This window comes from Lissotriton helveticus, chromosome 5_1 (assembly GCF_964261635.1).
Source record: "Lissotriton helveticus chromosome 5_1, aLisHel1.1, whole genome shotgun sequence".
NCBI classification, from domain to species: domain Eukaryota; kingdom Metazoa; phylum Chordata; class Amphibia; order Caudata; family Salamandridae; genus Lissotriton; species Lissotriton helveticus.
Genome location: NC_136065.1, coordinates 1948128706 through 1948151417, shown reverse-complemented (window position 1 = coordinate 1948151417; position 22712 = coordinate 1948128706). Strand labels below are relative to the sequence as shown.

At 52.3% G+C, this 22712-nt stretch overlaps 1 protein-coding gene across 2 annotated transcripts in view; it reads right to left on the bottom strand.

The window, feature by feature from the left end:
- The window catches only part of SOCS7 (suppressor of cytokine signaling 7), a 249832-nt gene that overhangs the window by 141241 nt on the left and 85879 nt on the right, over window positions 1-22712 (bottom strand). The gene's annotated exons all lie outside the window — the stretch shown is intronic.

The following is a 22712-nucleotide window of genomic DNA, read 5'->3' as shown; positions in this document are numbered from 1 at the left end:
GGAAACGGAGTGTATATTGTCGTGTAAATAGTGTTGCGTTGTGGTGGTGATATCTTTAAGAATTTTGGTGTTCTGCAGATATTCCGGATATATGGGGTAAATATGACGTAGAGTCGCACGCCTTCATGCGTAGGTCATCATCACTGGGGCATGATCCGAGATACCCCTGGTTAGGGTAGTGATGTCCACGATGTTCCTCAGACAATTCGCCGACGTTAAAATATAATCTATCCTTGAGAGGCTGTTGTGGACTCCCAGAATGACAGGTGAACTGCCGAGCCATGGGGTTCCGGAAACGCCAGGCATCCATGAGTCAGAGCGCATCAAGAAACCCCACAAATCGAGATACCCCACCACCCTGGGCTTTGGCCGGTTGACGATCTAGAGTGCCGTAGACTATGGCATTGAAATCCCCCCAATCAAGAGCTCGCCCTATGGAAGGGAGAGCAAAAAGGCACCAAGGGCTGGGAAGGCTACTGAGTGAAGTGCTGGAGGAATATACACTGACACTATGTTATAGGCTCGTCCCTCCCACTGGCATGCGATGGCTGCGTATCGGCCCTGCTCATCCGTCCATGTCAGTTTAATTACAAGCAGCAATTGTTTCCGCACTAAAATCCCCACCCCGTGACCCCGAGCTGAACTCTGAATGAACCACCATCTGAAATCCCCCACCGGCCCAAGGCTTTACAGGAGGAACCCACTAAGTGAGTCTCTTGAAGCAGGGCCACTGCTGGGGCCTGTCTTTTCAAGTATTGCAAAACCAGCCCACTCTTAATCTTGTTGCAAAGCCCGTGGACATTCCATGTGAGCAATGATAGGGGGTACTCGGTGTCAGGGGAGGTGATGTTGGATCAGTCCTCTGCTGAACCTGCACTGTCGTGACTACCATATCTCGTATGTTCCTCACTGGAAATGTAGTGGCAAAGTGTGAGAGGCGCAATGCATAAGCAATAGTGTCCAACCGCTACCCATATTAAACATGTAAACACCAAAAAGCATAAATCAATGAACCGTTCTATACTAGCACCCCCTCTTCCCTGCCTCCCTGCATGACGCATTTATAACTACCCGCCTCCCGAACTGCGCAGAGTGCTCAGTGCCCATCCCCAATTTCGTAATAGGGGTGAGAGTCGTCCGCAGCCCCTCAAACCTCCCCTTACTTTGTAGTGTACCTTAGTGGCATTGTCTTGTTCAGTGGTCTGTGCATTAGAAATGGAGCCCTGTTTCACAGTAAATCGTCTCACAAGTATCTTGTGGGACCATAATTGCCGTCAGAGACTCGTCCATCATAGTGCCTCCCACTTGACGGTAGAGTTCTGAGTTCAGCCGTACAGGTTGGCTTGCATTGAAGGTCAGCTAGTCCACCAGTGTCAGTATTCCTTCGTAATGTGGGGGAGTTTATTATTCTTCGCTTGCTTGTGATAGCCTTTCCGTTGATCCTGTCCCTCCTGATTCCTCCAACGAGTCACCCTGCACAAGTTGTCCATTACCTCTGCCAGTCTGATCAGACCTTGAGACCTTGAGACCCGGCGCCACCCCTCCAGCCACTCCTGAGCCTCCTTGGGCGTTGTAAAAAAACATACTTTCCCTTCGGCATCGACCCTCAGTTTAGCTGGGAACAGCATTGAGTATTTGAGTCCACAGTCTCGGAGCGTTTTTCATCGAGGAATCCTCTGCGCTGCTTCGTGACGGCTACCATGTAATCCGGGAAGATTGTGATAGTACTGTTATCAAGACTGAGTGGAGGGGCGGTACGTGCAGTTTGTAAAATTACGTCTCAGTAGTTGAAAATACGGGCAAGGATGAGTCTTGGAGGCGCTCCCAGTCTCGGTTGTCCCCCCAGGTCTTAGTGTGCCCTTTCCACTGAGAAGTAGTTGGAGAGACCTCTTGGCTGGAGGCGATTTGTGATGAGGTCCTCAACAAATAGATCAAGGGACGGGCCCCCTGACCGTTCCGGCATGCCTATGATCCTTATGTTGTTCCGCCTTGAGCGGCCTTCTTGATCTTTGAGCTTCGCGGGCATCAGTTTTTTGTCTACCTCAAGCTGACAAACTTGCTTTTTGGAGAGCAGCCGTATCGCCCATGAGGGTTGTCGCAGTGGTCTCCAACTCAGACACCCTGGTGGACATTTTATTGATATCAGCCTGGATCATCGAGAGTCCCGCTGAAAGTGACCCAATACGTAAATCAAATGAAGTGTGGACGTTATTTAATGTGGTCTTAATGTCCTGCAATGTGACCTCTTGCTTCTCTGTGGCTGTAGAGCTTGTCGCGGGTATGGTACCCTGGTCGGTGAGCTCCGGCTGTTTCTTGGTGTAGGAGTACATCTCAACTTTGTCTTTTACTCCCAGTCGTGGCTGTGGTCACGTTTTCCTGCTCTGCTCCGGTGGTACTCACCGCTGCCTGCCAATGCGCTATTGCAGCACACGCAGCCTTTCGGATTTCCCACCTCCGGCACTTCGCCTTACTTGTACACTACCCTTGGGGTAATCAGGCCGACAGGGTCTTGAGATTCGTCGTTCCCTGCTGTGTCGTCTGAGAAACTGTGTGGCAAATGGCGGGTCCACTATGCGAGTGTGGCGGTGGATTGCTGGGAAATATGGATGCTTTTTCTGCTCATTTGTGATGGGCCGGGGCACCAGACGCAGCGGAATAGAACTGTTCCTCCGTGCTGCTGGGTGCCCCCCTGCGTTTTGATCAGTAACGGGCGTCACTGCTCTCAACATCTCATCAAAGCTTGAGAGGCAACATCCACCCCCAGGGAGTAGGTGGGGGGGGGGCAATCTACAATGTCAATGGCTGTAAGAAAGCGGGTGTATGGCGTATCAGCTTGCAGTCTATTCCTTCTTCCAGGGCTGACTCTTGTGTCCAGGCGGGTCGTTTCATTCCAGGCTGCTCCCGACCTCCTGTCACATCATTCCGCGAATCCTCCGCCAATACTCGCCCACGTAGCAGGGTGCTCACCGAAGCCTCTACTATCTCGCTATTCTCATGAGCTCAACAGTCTATCATCGTGTCCCGGCCCGCTGCAAGCCCCGGCCGTGCTCTGGAGCGCTGTACCTCTGCTCTTCTCCGCCCGTCTTCGCCACGCGGCACGTCTTCACCGCCTCACTTCATCTAGCGGTTGCGGCATCTGAGTCCGGCTGGGCCGCCTTGATCCCCGGTGTTTTGCTCCACCCTCTGTGTACACCGCGGTCGGCTCCAGTCTAACTTTAGTCCCTGGCTTTTGCTGCTGGAGTGGACCACACTGCTATTGCTCGGTGCCGTGACTCCGAGAGGCAACCGATCGATCCGAACCGAGAGCACTTAATGCACGGGTCTTTCCGACACCTCGGACACTGCTTCCAGGTGCGAGATGCTGTCTCATTACTGTGCGGATCTGCGGGGAAGGTAGGTGGGCGACAGAGGCTCCCTAGGCTGCGGCCATTTTCTTCGGCTGCTAGCCACGCCCCTCCTTCTACATTCTTGATCAGAAAATCTTACCTTATGAAAAGCTGGAAGACTTCGATTTGGCAAGGAGCATGATGTCTAACTATGCCTGGTCGGCCAGTCCAACACAATGCCTTGCACTACGGACATAGGCACACTTCCAGGAGGACGTTATCACATTTTACATTCACATTTGTAGCAAATTATGTGTGTTCTGCGACACAAAAAATTTAATATTAATTGAAGGTCTGCCTTTGTAAGCTGCCATGTGTAGGGTGAGAGAAGAAGCCTATTCAGGTAAACTGCTTGCATTTGAGAGACAGAAACAGGTGCTGGGAAATCACCCATTGACAGTTCACTACTAGTTGTAGAAGAAGGTCATTGTTTACCATGATCACACAGGATGTGACCATAGGACAAAAAGCTTGTAGGTCAAGAGCAGATTTACTGTCAACAGATTCATGCAGACGTTGCATTTGAACTTCATGGACAGTTGCTTGCATTGAATCTCCTAAGCAATCCACTACATTCAACAGTAGGAAGAACGGAATGTAACTTGGCTCCTGAAACGAATCACTACCCCAGGAGAGAATGGCTCATGTCCTTGATGCAAATGCTGACAGGTAATTCTGTATGCAGGAGAGAAGTGAGTATGACCAAACTGTTCCTTCTAATGATTGGCACCAACTGCCATGTCATTGACTCTCCATAACTGGAGCTAAACAAAACAAGGTGTTTGGTATCAAGGGGATAGCTGACTATACAACTTTCACCAGCTCAAAGACCACCATCAGGTATTGTGTTTGGCCAGTGAGGGTGAGGAAAGGCCATTTCAAACGGAACCTCTCTTACACATTAACAAATGAAATCCTCTGCATGATACCATTTTCCAAGCAGTAGTAAAATTACTTTAAACGGATTTCTAAAATATGGGGACTCCTGGGTCATGTGCACCAGTTTTTCAGAGCCACTATTCTAAAGGTTGCATAGACACAGACGTGCTTCAGATAACTGATTCCCACTCAATACACACAAAACACTGAGCAGCTGCCACAAACTGCCTTTCATAGTTAGCCCACAGCCTGAAGCAGTACACTGAATCATAGGATGCCTGAGCCAGAGGAGGCTTGAGGTCATCCTGAACAACCTCGGGATGATAAACAATGCAAGAGACCATATCAAATCTCTCATGTTGAAATGATGGTCGGACAATGGGCAGGCTTACAGTGTTCTTTATGAGGAAGGTTACAGATGGTAGAGGACTATTGTGCCAATTTTTAATTACGCCTTTGCAATGCTCTCATTGCATACCCCATACTCTGTTATTATGATGCTAAATTTCGGTCCCATCAGATTGAAGCCGTAGGGAGTTGAGTTCTTGTGCAGTACCTCAGCAAATTTTGGCAGGTATTTAATGCAATTTTGACTGAAGTGTACTGGGTTCCTGCTAACCTTCCGTAAAACGGTATAATTGTACCCCAATAGGCAAAACCTTTAGCGCCACCTTCTGCAAGTCCCTAGTAATGGTACCCCTAGTACCTAGGTTGAGGTACTAAATAGGGTTCCTAAGGGCAGCAGCACAAATTGTGCCACCCTAAGGGATCCCTCACCAAGCACATGCAAGGCTGCCATTTTAAGCTTTGTGTAATGGTGCAGACAAAAGTGAAAACACAACATGTCACACATCCCTGGGCGTCATGTCCCCTTACACTGCATGAAATATTTGTAAGACACACCTACAGAAGGTCTGAGAGCCCCAAGGCAGGGTGCTGAATATTACATGAGCAGATATGCCCCTGTGCTGGTCAGTCCTATTACTGCCAGTACAAGTGAACAGGGAAGCCATTTTAAGACATGTGCTGGACACTGGTGAAAATGAATTCTCCAGCTACATGATGGCTTCACTGAAGATAGGGCTGTTTCGTATCAAACATCTCGTGTTGATAAACCCGCACTGATTCCAGTGATAGATTTACCAATATTTGCACCCAGAGGGCACTTTAGAGGTGCCCCCTGAATACTTACCAGCCTCTGATGTAGACTGGTTTCTGGCAGCCTGTCACCTAAGACACAGTTCTGACCGCCTAGGTATAGAGCCTCTGCTCTCAGGAGATCCAGAACAAAGGAACCAGGAAGAAGGTGTAACTTCCCCACCCACAGGATGACCTGCTGAGTAGCCTTCGTAGGCCGGGAAGCTTCAAAGAGTTGCCACCTTTAAAATGTTGATTTTACCCTCGCTACCCCTCCCACCACCCCCCCAGGCTAGTACCACCCCTAAGCAGGGCCGGACTGGGAACCGAAATCGGCCCTGGCAAAGTGCTCAGCCGGCCCCCCCTCTACCCTGGGGGTGCGACCGCACTCTTTGCCAGGACCGGTTTTCGGCCGATTTTGTTACAGGGCCGTTTTTGCAGCTATGCTGCAAAAAACGGCCCTGTAACAAAAACGGCCCCCACCCATGCGGCCGACCGGGGGATTGCCCGGTGCCTACAATGGCCAGTCCGGGCCTGCCCCTAAGGTGGGTTAATTTGAGGTGGGCACGATTTTTCTTAAGTAGCCATCTTTGTGATGGCATACTTAGGAATTCAGGGACAGGGTTATCCCTACATCCAACAGGAAGTGGTCATATCGGGGCGTGGTGAACCCACGGGTCAGTAACCATTGGCTACTACCCTACACTCCCCTAACGCCCCTAAATTCAGTATTTAGGGGAGCCCATGGTACCAGAAGGACAGATCCTGACAACCTACAAAGAAGGATACAAGGAGCCGCAAAAGCAGAAAACTGAAAAGAACATTTAACCTGGTACCATCCCAGCTGACAGGTCCGTCGCTCTCCTTAACTCTTAACAGCGCCAAGACGTCTCGTCCTGCAGCTGTGTGCTTCCGAAACCTGGGAAGACTGTCTGCCTTCAGTAAAGATCAAGAGATCCCGAAGAATGGCCGAACTGTTCCCTGCATCCTGCAGGAACTCCAAAAGAAAAGACTCTGAGGACTTTGGAAATGCCACAACCAAATACCTGAAGCGGGCCAACGGTGTCATCAAGGTCCTCCAGAGCAAAAGTCCATTGTGGTTTCACCCCTCGAGGACGCACAGACGTCGCCTGCAGCCTATGCACACGGCACCTTCTACCGCAACTGCTCCCAGTAAGAAAACCAGACACTTAAAGTCACCCTGCATCCATCACCCCCTGGTTGTGGAGAACAGGACCACAGGTGTCCGTACGTCACCAAGCATCGTAAGGCCTGAGCACCCCCTATTAGTTCAGCCCTACTGGCATTCCAGCCAGAACCTGCAGCCTTTGTTTGCAGTGACCAATCTCCCTAGAATAACATTGGGCTCCAGGTGCTGTTTTGCACCATGCACCCAGCCTCCCTCACGCCGCTGGTGGGTTACTGTTGGTGCTGCCTTGGACCTTGCACACTATTCATCTTAACTCCTTAAGATTGATCCTGTAAGTCGCTGAACTATACCTGTTTGCGATACTTGTTATTCCTTCCATAGGATAACATTGCCAAACTCATAACTCATAAATTGCACTGGTGGCGTGGCCAAGATGGCGGAGTGAGCGGGCTCCAGCAGGCGGCCGAGAATAGCTCCGGCATCTTGGCCGCATCAGCAAAAATCGGCCCGGAGCCTGCGAGTGGTTAGACCCCTGGAGTGCGGTCCCGCTTTTTGAGGTCAAAAGAGACGGCTGAAGGGGCATTTTGACCCCGCGCTGGGGATTGCTGGCGGCACCCGAAGCCAACAGAGCGGAGAAGCCGGGAGCCGCGATCGGTGAGCAGACTGCCTGCTTCTAGCCTGCTCGGGGAGGCGAGACTACGAGCTACAACCGGCGCAGCAGATACGCGCTAAGGGAGCACTGCCAGAGGGAATCCAGTGTCCCCAGAAGAGAGGGCTTTCAGCACTATTGGGAACCCGGGCAGGCCGCCATTTTGGGAGTGACCCGGAGCGTTAGTGGCGGCCCAGTGTGAGAGCGGCTTGCGAGGCGCCGCTCTGGCCTTGAGATACCCAGAGAGAGGGAAACAGCCGGCGGAGCCCTGGCCCCTTCTGTGTAGGGCTAGTGGAGGTAATTGGCGGCTCCCCGATGCTGGGAGGTCGGAGCGGGGCCGCCATTTTGTGAGGCAATGGCCGGGGCAGATGGAAAGCCTGAAAAACAGCGCCTGACTGGGGGAGCCCGGTGCCCTTCGTGTGACAGTGAGAGAGCAACAAGGTAGCAGCAGTGAAGGTCAGTTGGGGCACTGGTGTGCGGCGAACCCGAGGTTGGACCTCACAGGCGAGCCTGTCGGTGGGCTGGTAAGGACAGAGTGCGAGAATGGCAGCGAGTCCATACTGGAGCAGCTGGTGAGTGGGGCCCAGGACAGCGGAGAGGTGCTGAGCGGTGGTGCTGATTAGCGTGCCACGCTCCTGTGGGCTGCAGGTCGGCGCGCCAGGAGAAGAAGTGGAGAAGGGGCCCCAGGTAGCTCTGACTGGGGGCTGAACGACGGTTTGGCTGGTAGCAGTGCAGCTCTGCAGTGGCGTTGAAGGTGGAGAACGATGGACACACTTTGGGGGTGTCTGACTACAGTTTAGGGAGCTCGTGGTGCCGGCGCCGGATAAGGCCCTGTGGAGACGCGGCCTACTGAGCCCACGGATGTCCTTCCTGGAGGGTGGAGGCTCTGGTCTGCTGGAGTTGTTATAACCCGGAGGGCCTAGGAGTGGTGAGTTTTGACCGATGACGACCCTTGCAAGCTTTTCGCCCACCCCGTAGCACGGCCTCCTTTGAGGGCCAGAGGAAGATTTAGCTGCCGACAGGCGACGAGTAGGTGTTCACGACAGAGACAGAGGGGAACCCTCTACTCCTCCCTTGAACTTCTTCGGGGGAGACATGTCCTCCTCCAGAAACAGGAAGGAAAAGTCCATTAAAGACAAGGCACAGACGGACCCAATCACCCCCACCACAGCAACTGGGTCCCAGGGCCCGAAGCTGGGGAAGGAGTTCAAGTTCAAGTTCAAACATTTGTATAGCGCACTACTCACCCAGAGGGTCTCAAGGCGCTAGGGGAAGGGGTATATTATTTGTCGAATAGCCAGGTTTTCAGTTCTTTTCTGAAGGAGATGTGGTTCTGAGTAAGGCGGAGGTGGGTGGGGAGTAAGTACCAGGTCTTGGCAGCCAGGAAGGAGAAGGATCTGCCACCCACGGTGGATTTCCGGATGCGCGGGACTGCGGCGAGGGCTTGATTGGATGATCTTAATTGGCGGGTGCGTTTGTAGAAGGATAGTCGAGTGTTGAGGCATTCGGGTCCTAGATTGTAGAGGGCCTTGTGAGCGTGGGTGAGAAGGCGGAAAGTAATTCTTTTGTTAACGGGAAGCCAGTGGAGGTCTTTTAGATGTCCTGTGATGTGTTCTTGGCGCGGGATGTCTAATATGAGTCTCGCTGACGCGTTTTGGATGCGCTGGAGTTTTTTCTGTAGTTTTGTTGTGATTCCGGCGTAAAGTGTGTTCCCATAGTCCAGCCGATTCGTGACCAGTGCGTGGGTGACAGTTTTTCTTGTCTCGAGGGGGATCCAGCGGAAGACCTTTTTGAGAATGCGAAGTACGTTGAAGCAGGAGGACGAGACGGCGTTGACTTGTCTGGACATCGAGAGAGAGGAGTCTAGGATGAAACCGAGGTTACGTGCATGGTCTGTGGGTGTGGGTGCTGTGCCCAGAGCGGAAGGCCACCAAGAGTCGTCCCAGACTGAGGGGGAAGATCCTAGGATGAGCACCTCCGTTTTGTCTGAGTTGAGTTTTAGACGGCTTTGTTTCATCCATTCGGCAACTTCTCTCATGCCTTCGTGAAGATTGGTTTTAGCGGTGCTGGGGTCTTTGCTGAGGGAGAGGATTAGCTGGGTGTCGTCGGCGTAAGAGATGATGTTGAGGTTGTGTTGACGCGCGATGGAGGCGAGAGGACTCATGTAGACGTTGAAGAGGGTAGGACTGAGTGAGGATCCTTGAGGTACGCCGCAGATGACTTCAGTGGCCTCTGAGTAGAATGGGGGAAGTCGGACTCTTTGAGTTCTCCCGGCGAGGAATGAGATGATCCAGTCCAAGGCTTTTCCTTGTATGCCGATGTTGCTGAGGCGTTGTATGAGGGTGCTGTGGCAGACTATGTCGAAAGCGGCGGAGAGGTCGGGTAGAATGAGGCCCACTGTTTCTCCGTTGTCCAGTAGTGTTCGGATGTCGTCAGTCGCTGCTATGAGGGCGGTTTCGGTGCTGTGTTTGGCTCGAAATCCAGATTGAGATGGATCAAGGGAGTTGTTAGATTCAAGGAAGGTCGCGAGCTGGTTGTTGACGGCTTTCTCGATGACTTTGGCAGGGAAAGGGAGGAGGGATCTGGGTCGGAAGTTTTTCAGTTCTATGGGGTCTGCTGTGGGTTTCTTCAGGAGGGCGCTGAGTTCGGCGTGTTTCCAGATTTCTGGAAAGGTGGCAGAGTTGAACGAGCAGTTGATGACATCGCGGAGTTGGGGTGCGATGATGGAGTCAGCTTTGTTGAAGATGTGGTGGGGACAGGGGTCAGAAGGCGAGCCAGAGTGGATTGAGTTCATGAGGCGAATGGTGTCTTCAGTGGAGATTGGGTTCCAGACGTTGAGGTTGTTAGATGGAGGAGTAGGGTCTGAAGGGGGTGGGGTGGGTTGATCGTTGGGAGAATTCTCGAAGCTGTTGTGGATGTCGGCAATTTTGTTGTAGAAGAAGGAGGATAGTGCGTCGCAGAGATCTTGGGAGGGAGTGATGTCGTTGGATGCTGCGGTGGGGTTGGTGAATTCTTTGACGATATTGAAGAGTTCCTTGCTGTTGTGAGTGTTGTTGTCGAGACGGTCCTTGAATGCGGTTTTCTTGGCGGATCGAATCATTTGGTGATGTTTGCGGGTGGCTGTCTTGAGGGAGGCCATGTTGACCGAGGTTGGGTTATTTCTCCAGTTCTTCTCCATGGTGCGGCATAGCTTCTTGGATTTTGTAAGTTCATCATTGAACCAGGGAGCCTTTTTGCTGGTTGATTTCATCTGGTGCTTTTTCAGGGGTGCTAATTCGTCAGCACTGTGGGTAATCCATAGCCTGAGGTTGGTGGCCGCTTGGTCTGGGTCCATTGAGAGGGGGAGGGGGCGGAACCCATAACTAAGGCGATCTTGGAATCCATGTTTGTGGCTCTATGGGAGGACATCCACACCCTCAAGCAAGAGTTTGCATCGGAGATTCGGGAGGTCAGACGGGAGATGGATGGCATCAGCGAGAGAGTTGCGGATTTAGAAGGGAAAAGCGACAGGAAGGACATGGAGATAGCGGCTCTACACCAGGAGATCCTCCGGATCCATGACCAACAGGTGGACCTCCAAACGCATGTGGAAGACCTGGAAAACAGATCCCGGCGCCACAATATACGCATTAGAGGAGTGAAACTGGAGGAGGACACAAAAGATCTATTTACCTACTCTAGGGAACTTTTCAATCATATCCTGGGCAGGTCTGCAGAGACAGAGCTGAGAGTGGACCGAGCACATAGAGTAGGCCCCCCAAGAGCGCAGTCGGCCTACCCGCCGGACATACTGGTCTGTGTCCAAGATTTTCGTACTAAAGAGGATATCCTCCAGAGAGCACGACAGATGCATCCACTGCAGTTTCCGGGACAATCCCCTATTCTTTATCAAGACCTATCCGCCCTCACCCAACAAAGGAGGAGAACCTTTAAGCCTATCACCATGCACCTCCAGCAGCGCAACATCACCTATAGCTGGGGTCACCCGTTCTGGCTGGTGTTCAGATTAGATAAGTTATATCAACTGCGTTCTCTGTCAGAGGCCAGCAGGTGTGGAGCTACCAGAGTCGGACGGTGGAGACGACGACTCTAAAGTGGAGACTGATGATTCCAGGCCTCGATGGCGTCAACAGGGCCGAAGGCGCCGTCTTAGGAAACCAGGAGCTGCAGAAGTCATGGAGGGCAGAAGGGAGGAATTGGAAGCTGTTTCGGCTGATCCTCCCGGCACCCAGCCCGGCTGACTTTAGACTATATTCGTGGCCGATTGTCTGATTCTTATGGCCTAGGCCGTTGGTGGGAGGGAAGGGCATGCTGGTTGGAGATCCACCCAGATATCCTTTTACTTATCAACCATGGTTGACGCACTATGAGGTTTTATATTTTTTTTGTCATTTTTACATGCTTTGCTGTTTGGGTAATGTGGGGGGGAAGGGGGGTGGAGGAAGGGTGTACAGTGCTCCACGGTCGCGTTTTGACTAGCGCTAGTGTGACTGAGTGTAGGGGTTACCTCCCCCTGTCTGAAGTTAGCCTACATTAGCGGTATTGCGCGTAGGCACAGCTAGCCCTACTGATTACTGAATATGCCTGCTTCCACCCTTAGAATTCTTACCCTCAACGTGAGGGGACTTAAGAATCTGGTAAAGCGTAGAGCGGTACTGTCATGCTTAGAGAACTCCCAAGCCGACCTATGTTTACTTCAGGAAACCCATCTGCTGGCGCGCGATTGTCATAGGATGCGATCCCGCAGGTTCCCCACTCAGTTCTTTTCTTCCTGCTCTACCAAGACAGCTGGGGTGGCGATCTTAGTGGCCCAACGGTTTTGAGGAGAGGTAATGCACAAAGGGGGGGAAATCAGGGGGAGGCTTCTGTCCTATCGCTTCACCTTAGGCGGTCTAACATTCACTGTTGGCTCCCTGTATGGCCCGAATGAAAGCCAGGAGAAGTTCCTCCAGACAGCCCTTACTGAAGTCACTGCCACCTCTGACTGCAACATCATCTTAGGGGGTGACTTAAACCTGGTGTTTGATAACCTTCTAGACAGATCCTGCCAACGCACTCACCAACTAGGTGCACTGTCGGCAGAGGGACTTGGGCGACTGCATGACTTAGGCCTTCACGATCTTTGGCGTAGCTTTCACTCCCTGGGAAGGGAGTACTCTTATTACTCTAATGCACATAAGACCTACGCTCGACTAGATCATCTGCTGGCTTCGACCCCAGTACGCCGTTTTACAACTACAGTGGAGATGGGGGTAGCCTCCCTTTCAGACCATGCCCTGGTAATAGCCACTCTCACCCTTCCACCTACATCACGCCCTTCCAGGGTTTGGCGTCTTAGGGACACTCTTTTACACAGGGCAGAAGGCGCCTGACCTCGGACCTGCGGATCTGGGTTCGAGTCTCGGTAACGACGCCAAAAAACCTCCTGTGATTCTGGGCAAATCACCTAATCTCCCCATGCCTAAAATGTAACGTAAATGTCATGGTACTTATAGAGCGCACTGTCACCAGACGGTCACCTTGCGGTGTCGCCTTTGCGGCTTCCTGGCGCTGATACACATACCACTGTGGAACCCCTCCTGGCTTTCCCTGTGAAGTGTCCACTCCTGGGCACCCCCAGGGTGAAGCCAGGCATCCTTAGCGCTGTTGGGGCCGGTGTGGAGGCTAAGCAAGCTATTGCCCAGAGTTGCAGCATGGGGCCCGTGATTAGAATAGGCACCGAGGCGAGAATTAACAGGTCCAAGGAAATTGTGCCCGAGACCCCGCCGAGGCGGGAATCGAACCCTGGTCCCTGGCCAGAACTCTGCATCAGGGTCTGCCGCTCTAACCATTGAGCCACACTCCTCCACTACGTAACTGGTGCTATGTAAAGCGCTCTGATACCTGATTCGATTCGGGTCTAGTTCGCGCTATATAAAACTCTGCAAAAAAAAAAAAAAAGATAACGTGAAACACATACAGGGCACTATTACTGACTACATTTCCCATAACGCGAACTCAGACACGACTCTGGCAGTTCAATGGGCGGCGCTGAAAGCAGTGGGCAGGGGGGAATTTATTGCCCTCTCGACAGCAGAAAATAGGGATTGCCAGCACAAGCGTGAGAAACTTGAACAACGCGAGGAAATTGGAGCACATGCACCAACGGACGGGTGCCCAGAGAGTGTAACGACAGTTTAAGACGGTATGCCACCAGCTAACGGCTCTCGACCAAGATAGAGCAGAATACGTGGCCTTTCGACTACGTCACGCTTACTATACGGGGGGGGACAGGTGCGGGCCCTGCTAGCCAACAGGTTGCGAGAGGTTCGCCAGCAACAAGGGGTCAAAGAGAGTGTCAGGACGGACGGGTCTTGTGTATCTGAGGACGCTGAGATAGCGGAAGCGTTCCGCGATTTTTATGCTGCTCTCTATGCTGGGAGCTCGAAGGATAACTCGATGGGAGCTGCCTTTTTGGATTCAGTTTCCCTGCCCTCTCTGACAGCATCCCAAGCCGAACACCTAGATCGGAACATCCAAACAGAGGAGGTCATTGCCGCTATTTCTCGTCTTAAATTGGCGAAGGCACCGGGACCGGACGGCTTTGCCGCCATTTTCTACAAGAGGTTCTGCGCGGTGCTTGCCCCAATCCTCACCTGCCTGTTCAATTCATTTGCTGAGCAGGGAACGATACCAGGAGACCTTTTAAGAGCCTCAATAGCAGTTGTTCTCAAACCTGGAAAGGATAGACCTAGGGGAGTATAGGCTGTTGGCCATGGATACCGAAAAGGCGTTTGACCGCGTTCACTGGCCCTATTTAGAACAAGTGCTTGAGAGGGTAGGGATGGAGGAGAAATTTCACACCTTTATTTTTAACTGCTATAGGTTCCCTACCGCCACGGTCAGAGTGAATGGATACACCTCCACTAGCTTCGCCGTTGAGAGGGGCACGAGACAGCGGTGCCCTTTGTCACCCCTTCTCTTTGCCCTCTACATGGAGCCCCTGGCCCAGAAAATTAGACAGAACCCGGCAGTTGAAGGGATCAAATTTGGTGGCTATAGTCACAAAATAAGCCTGTATGCTGATGATGTGCTGATCTCACTAACTAACCCGAAGACAGCCCTGCCGGCGTGCATGGCAGAGTTAGACGCCTTTGCTAAGGTGGCTGGATTCAAAATAAACACGGACAAATCGATAGCTTTAGATCTCTCACTGTCCCCTACCACCCGGGACTTCCTGCAAAGCTGGTTCCTGATTCAATGGGCGTCGGATACCGTCCCGTATCTGGGGATACAATTGGCCCCCTCGCTCCCTGCTGTAGTTGCCGCTAACTACGCCATCCTGCGCGGTAAAATTCGGCGCGAGGTTGGTAGGTGGAAGCATTACCCTCTTCTGGTTAGGCAGGATTGCGGTGGTAAAAATGACCATTTTGCCACAGATCCTCTACCTATTCCACACCCTCCCTCTCCGGCCGCCGGTTGGCTGGATCCGTCAGACTCAATCCGAGTTGGCCCAGTTTATCTGGAATGGCAGGAAACCGCGAATGCGAAGAGCGCTGGTGACGCTTACCCCAGAGATGGGGGACTGGGCATGCCCGAATTGCGCTATCTAGTTGAATGGAGTTGATGGGAGTCTGAGAAACATTGGTTGTTTCAAGATCAGGCAGTGGCGGCTCGTCCGTTGCAGGAAATTCCTTTTCTGCGCAAGCTCCATAGGCCCCCTAACTTGTATGCCTCACACATAACTCTGGTTCCTCTTGAGGTGTGGGACGCCACCAATATCACACACGACCTTACAACTTTCCCATCTCCCCTCACCCCGCTGGTGGATAACCCTGACTTCACCCCAGGCGCGGAAGGGGCAGCTTTTGCGCATTGGCGGACGGTGGGATGCCGGGTTTTGTCACGTGTATGGAACCGAGGGGGTTGTTACGTTTTCCCACTTTCGGCGAGAGTACAGCTTCCCGGAGACTGAATGAATGAGGTATTTACAAGTGCGTCACTGGGCATTACATCCGCAGGTCCGCGCTAGCGCAGATAGACGTCTATCCGCATACGAACGATGGCTCATCACACGCACAACAGATTTCAAACTCATCTTCAACCTATACAAGATGTTACAGAAACCGCAGCACACAGTCACAACCTGGGCAGGGAGCGCTGGGAGAGGGAATTGGGCAGGACCCTCAGCGACAAAGAAAGGGGAGAGATCTACTAGAGGGCCAACACTCGGCATACCACATGGGGCTCACAGAGACATTCACGAAAGTTGTGACATATTGGTATTATACCCCAGACAGACTGCATGCGATGGACCGAAGCCGAGAGGCGATTTGTTGGCGTGGCTGTGGACAGACTGGCAACCTGGTACACCTGTTGTGGGAATGCATACAGATCCAACCCTACTGGACTCAGGTGTTGGATGAAATAGACAAGCATTTCGAAACTGAAATCCAGCGCTTCCCAGCTTATGTGCTCCTAGACCTCCCTAACCCCCTGACTTACCCGCTGAAAGTCCGCAAGGGCAGACAGATGGCTATTGCGCTTGGCTCAGAATATACTTACACATTGGCGTACCCCCACTACACCCTCCTTTGTAGGCTGGCTTCTCCGCTTATGGCATGTACTTGGGATGGGAAACTGTTACTCCCTATGGCAGGGGAGGGATCCGCCTATAATGACCTAAGGCAACCCATCCTATCACTTTTGGCCACTGAATCCGAGAAGTTACGTGTCCCCGATATCTTAGGCTGTTGCGCCTCACCGAACCCCGAAAGATTTTTGAGGGCTTAGCAGGGGTGGGAGGAAACGGGAGGGGTTGGCGAGAGGTAGAGAGCACTGGACGGGAAGAGGGAGGGGGGTTGTGGGAGGGGAAGGGTTTTCTGTGTTTTTTTCTTTTTTTTTTCTTTTCCCTTTGTTTCTTCTTATAGTTTCTTTATTCTATGTACACGCAATTAGCGGATACTGTCTTGAACGCTAAACTCAGGCTCTCGGCTGGCACTTCCCGGCTGTTCTGTTGTGAGTCCGCTTGACAATGGCTTAATGTAATTGGCAATCCTTGCGTGTGTTTAAATTCAATAAAAACATTTGAACCATAAATTGCACTAAGTGTCCCCTTTTTGGACTGAAAATAATTTATATTTAAAAAAGTACTTACCTGAAAGATTTTTTTCTGATGCCTAACCATATATAAAGATACTTGCAATTTTGTTTTATTTGTGTGGTTCTCCTTCTTGAGTCGAGGGTGTCATTTGTTGATCATCGTGTGTATTTGCAGATGTCTTGCACTCCTTTCCATTAAGCCTAAGCCTACTCAACCACACTACCCCTAAATAGAGCACCTTGGGATTGCTAGAGCAGGCCCTGTCCACTTGACTCTTTACATGGTATATTAGATTATTGATATATCACATAAAGAGCCAGCTTCCTATAGAGGCTTAAACCCTCCAAAGTACCTGCAACTATGGTCTGTGGAAACTACCTGCAACTATGGCCTGTGGAGGACTGCACCTATCAAACATAAAATGGTACTATCTGGCTCATCAACTAACATATTGAGTATTTGTTATCTATGTCTCATCAGGGTGCTGATGCTGATTAAGAGACACTTTTTGTCCACATCTAACACTTAGACATAGTATATAGAAACTCTTTGAGCACCGTAGAGGGACACATCCGCGTCATACTACTCTGGGGCAACGCAGTACTGTGGATCACTGGCCTCAAATATCACTGGCCCCAAATTTCACTGGCTGAAGTGTAGGAAGCCAAGGGTATGCTCTCTGAATCACCTCAGAGAACAGCCACTGGAAGTCTTTTGGTAATCATTGTGCAGAGCTCAGCCTACACCTCACCCAAATATGGAGGTTAAATTTATGGTCTAACTCATTGCCTTTCACACTTTTTAGAGCAATGACCCAATGAGAAACTTTATTAAGGCACCTAGCTTTAACAAATATGAGACAGTGTGAATTTTTTAACAATGTGATAGTGAACATACTTTCAAACTGCTGTGACTTACCAAACTAAACTCTTTACAATTTTTTGCGTTACTGCCCAAGGGTTCTGAAGCGCTTTACATGAGCTCCAGATTACATTACATACGGCCAGATTCTTTTTATTTTAAGGATGTGAGATTGAATGATTTTCCCAGGGCCAACACTGCAGACTTGAACCTGTTTCCCCAGACCCAAAGTCAGCAGCTCTGGTCGTTAGACCACATCTATATTTCTTAATTTATGCGTGAAAGTCATACACAAGTGGGATTTTTTAGTATGATAACTAGTGAGGACGTTGTCTTTTGAAATGGCTTCGTGAAGTAAAAAATAAAAACAGCAGCAAAAGATGCTGGAAGGTTCACTTGAAGTCTTGCTGGGAAATACTTGCAAAGGTTTGATTTAGAACCTGACTTCGGGACATAGTTAAGCTACTTTGCCCTAGTGGTGCTGAAAGAATTTTTATTGCGGGGGTGCCGACATCAATGATACACCACTGAAGTCATAGGGTTGTGGAAAATTCTAGCTTCAAACAAACTGTAGCAAATGTATTTAGCAGGAGAGTGGTAAGGGTGTAGCATGTAGCATTTTGGAGCCACTGTCACAAAAATATTACTAACGGCTCGTGCAGAAGAAAACAGTCATTTACAGACCACATTTTCCACTGAAACAGCTACTAAATTTGCAGAGACGTACAAGTTACTTACCTTCGCTAACAATGTATCTGGTAGAGACGATTCTAGCCGCAGATTCCTTAACGTAGAATTATCCTCAGGCGTGAGACTGGATCCGGAAAATGTTTGCCACCGCATCCCTGCGTACCGGGGAGACGGCACTACATGACTCCGCCCTGGAGTTGTCCGCGTACGTGACGTCAGCAGGGTCACATAAGTCCCAACCCAGCGCGCCTACGTCAGTTTTCTTTGGAGAACTTTCCGCGCCACATCGCGGAGCGATCAGACAAAACTGTGAGAGTATAGCAACAGTGTGCGAAAGAGCAGAAAAATTGGAAAAAGGAATGGTGAAGAACACCACCACAAGGAACAGTGCCAGACACTGCAGTACCCAAAGGCAGGGAAAAAATAGAAAGAACAGAGCACAGACCTGAGCAGCAACCCTGCCAGTACGTAGATAGCCCCCCCCCCCTGGAGACAAAGAACATATGAAAAAATGTCAATGATTACATTGAGCAGGACTACAACCCCAATCAAGAACAATGAAGGGGAGCAAGTCCGGGAACAAAGAAGTAACGGCAATACCCGAAAACAGCCCCATCAAAGAATGCGACACCCCCCATAAGGAACAAAGGGCAGAGGCAAAGCCAAAAGACCCCAACCTAGAGGATAGCAGTGGGGCAGAACCCCTTGTAATGAAAGGGGAGGGGGGGGGGTAGAAGGTAGGCTCCAACCTGGAGCATCCAGAGCACCAGGGCAGAGAAGTACCCATAACCCAATCCCAATGTGTCAAAAAGGGAGGAGAGAAACAAATAAACAGGACGAAATGCACCCAAAGAAGACATAGCCACCCACAAGGAGGCCAATGCAGAAGACCAAGCCAAAGGTCCTTGCAGAATGGGGAGGAAGGGCAGGCTGTGAAGGAATCCGAGGCTAGAATCATCTACCAGATACATCGTTACCGAAGGTAAGTAACTCGTACATCTGATAGAGACTACTAGCCACAGATTCCTTAACGTAGAATAGATACCTTAGCCATACCCAAGGGGAAGGAGGGTCTGCGAGAGGACCCCACCAGCCTGGACATAATAGAGGGTCCCACAGGGGACGAGTCCAACGGACAGGGTGAGGAGCCCTGTCCCGCCAGGCAAGGGGAACACCTACATTCAGAAGACCACCGACCCCAAAGGGGGCGCGGGAAACACAAGAGAAGAGGCAGCCCGTCCTCACTCAGCAGAGGAAACAAGGGCAAGGCGAAAAGAGGCCAAAGCAACCCACGCCCATACAAGGCAACAGAACCTCCACCCAAGGCCCAGGCAAGGAAGAGGAGCACAGAGGAAGAAGAGCAACCTAGAGACTCCAAGGAGAAGAGGTAGAGCAAAAGCAAGCCCCCCCCCACCCCCACACCGGGAACACCCTCAGTGAAGAGGGCAACCAAGCCTATCACAACCAGAAAGCAATATACCAGACAGAACGGCCCAGTCAGCAATAAAGCAGACGGAGCAGAAAGGGTAGCCCAAGGTCACCCAGGAAGAACCAACGCTCCGCAGGAACAGACTGCGCACGAAAAAGGGACAAGGAACTCAAGAACCATCTCATCCCCTAGGGAAGAGAGGTAGAATTGAGGGCAGGGCCCACTGGAAGAAGCGGACAAGGCAAGGATGACTGTCCGGCTAAAGAGCCAAGAAGGTACAATGGTGCAGAAAAACAGCAGTTCGGCACCGGCAAGCACAGCCAGATGCAGAGAACACCACGGAACGATGCACTCAGGGCAAGCCAGACACCAGCCAAAGACAGAGAGCAGGAAGGCGAAGAATGGCACGGACACGCCCCATAGAGGAGTCTGCACACACAGCCCAAAAAGAAGGGAAACCAGACAAAGCCATGACGCCAGGCAGCAGGCCAGACCAGGCTAACAGCGCAGCAAGGACACCCCGGGGCGCAACTCAAGCCATTCCAAGCCATCATCAAGAGGATTGCAACATACCGTAACGCCACAGAGAGCAGAGGCCCGAAGGCGACCACATGACAGAGCTATATAACAGCTACCACTACCCCACATAGGGCATTTATCTCCCAAGAAATGGGAACCCTCTTAGGAAAAAACTTCCGCAGCAGAGGACAACAGAAAAGACCTGCTTAAAAACCTGCAGAAGGCTTGTCAAGCAGCCAAAGAGAAAAAAACAGAAGGCCTAGTCTCAGGGCCAGTATGGTATATAAAACCCAAAGCAAAAACACACTGTCAAGAAGGGCCGGCCAGCAGCCAACAGAACCACAGTCCCAACAAGGAGGACTCAAATGCACATGAAGCACACAGATCACACAACTGGGGCGACCCACCCCAACGGAAGAACATCTCCCAAAAACCAGATCAACTCACAGGTCACTGAGGAGGAGGAGGAGGAGGCCGAAACTCCGCCAAGAACCTCTGAATGGCCGAGTTCGCTGGGGCGTGTTACAAAAGAGCGCCATCAAAAGGAAGGTCCACCAGCCGTTCTCGAACGTTGTCAGGGAACACACTGTCCCGAAGCCAGGCATGGCGAAGAAGTGCGACCGAAGAAGCCATGGCACGACCAAGCACCTTCGAGATGTCCAGAGCAGAGCGAAGAAAACACGCCGGCCATCCAACACATGGTGCCTCAAACCAACACAGACATCCTCCTGAGAAGCGGCAGACATAAGGGACTCCGCCGAGGCCCACAAGCAAGAATGGCCCCCAGAGCCGCACTAGTTGAGGCGAATATAGTGCGCCCCCAGGAGTCCAGCCAGCGGGCCTCCCGTGACGGGGAGACAACAGCGGCGGCAGGAAGGGAAAGGCATTCTGCAAAAGAGGGCCTCTGGTAGAGGGGTGGAGGGAAAGACACACAGGATCACGCGGCGCCGGATGGTGGTAGTGTAGAAGGTGTTGGGCCGCCGGTTCCCCCGTGGCGGGCCGGTCCTAAGTGCCCAAAAGAGAAGAATGGAGTGAACCCTCAAAGGGAAGCAGCAGCTCCCTACCACCAGATGCCTGATGGAGAACCTCCAGAAGATGATCTGCGTGGAAATGGGCAGCTGGATCACCCATGCGCAAAAGTCCCACAGCCTTGGAAACAGCGCGAGCGAAGGCCGCACCCGCCTCCGTAGGGCCCCGTGGTGGGTAAAGCAGCTCCTCAGTAGGAGACGGCTGCAAGGTAAGGCGGCCGTTCCCCAAGCCAACCGGAGGAAGGAAGGGCCAGGTCCAGAAAGGAGGCAGAGGGATCGAGGAGTGGGGGACCCGCGGCGCCTCCGGAGAAGACCGCGGCCACAGTGACGGCGAGGAGCCGTCCTTATACGACGCCGGAGAAAAAGCCACGACGCAGCAGTCGTCTCCAGCGAGGATGAAACCATTAAGCGCCGAACCTCTGGAGAAGAGGAAGCGCCCGAAGACAAGTCAACGACCCGACTTCGGCCTGGCGCCGTAGACTCCGCAATCTGAGGCAGGTCATCGTCGTCCGGGGAGACACCGGGACGACCTCCGCCACAGAGCACGGCGCAGGAGACTGGGGCTGGGCCAGAGCCGGGGCAGCGAAGGAACGGCGCCGGGAAGGCACCGACCCGACCTCCGACGAGGCAGCCACCTGCGTGGAGGGACGAGGGGTCCCCCTCCAGCCTTGACCTATGACAGGACGAGAGGGGTCCTCCGCCGACCCCTGTGTTGCCATCAGGGACAGCAGCGGCCGGCGCCGAAGCGGCGTCACCTCGGCCTCGGACAAGGCCGCCGCCTGTTTAGAGGGCCGAGGGGGGCTCGGGGATGCGTCCCGAGCCCCGGTGACCTCCCGCGACACCACAGGGACTCTTATGGGAGTTTGTGGCGAAGCAGAGGCGCTGTGGTCCGAAGGAGGGACCTGACCAGAGGGCCCCACACACTGCAAGGGATCCGCTGACGTCCCAGGAGGGGAAGGAGGAGGCGGAGAAGCTAGCAAGGCCTGCAAAGCCGACGCATAGGTCTCCATCTGGGCTGAAGTCGCCCCCACACCGGGAAACGGCGGATAGGGTGACCACTCGTGGGGCCGGACCACACACGGGGCCGGACCACACACGGGGCCGGACCACACACGGGGCCGGACCACCCACGGGGCCGGACCACCCACGGAGAGCCCATGACTCCAACAGGCCGGGAACCAGCCCTCGGGGACAAACTGCGACACTTACCGACAGGTGAGCGGCGCTCTTGCGGCCTGTGAGAAGGACGATGTCGAAGACAGAGGTGACTGTTCTTAAAACCCTCTGCAGGGGAGAGCGTGGGGACGACGCAGACCTGGACATGCGAGCTGAGAGAAGTTTCATCCGGCACTGCCGCCGGGACTTCGGTTTCATCTGCTGGCACGCCTCACAATCAGTGGAGTCGTGGCGTTCCCCCAAACACCACATGTAGCTGGGGTGAAGATACGTCGCAGACATCTGGCGCGCACAAGACGAGCACGTCTTAAAGCCCGAAGGCATGTGCGCACTGTTCCCACACACATGCAATAAGCGAAAGGTCTGAACAGGCCCGGAGCACGATCTGGATCCGCGTTACACGCGGAAAAGGAAAAAACTGATGTAGGCGCGCCGGGTTGGGACTTATGTTGCCTCGCTGATGTCAAGTACGCAGACAACGCCAGGGCGGAGTCGCGTTGTGCCGTCCCCCCCGGCGCGCAAAAATGTTGTGGCACAAAATTTCCAGATCCAGTCTCACGCCTGGGGATAATTCTACGTTAAGGAATCTGCGGCTAGTAGTCTCTATCAGATATGCAGTTTTAATGATATAATTATATAGCACACAAATGGCAATGTGTGGAAACTGGGTTTCAGAGAATATTTATCATGTGCGTCTTGATTTGTTTTGAACCTGTTAAAATATTT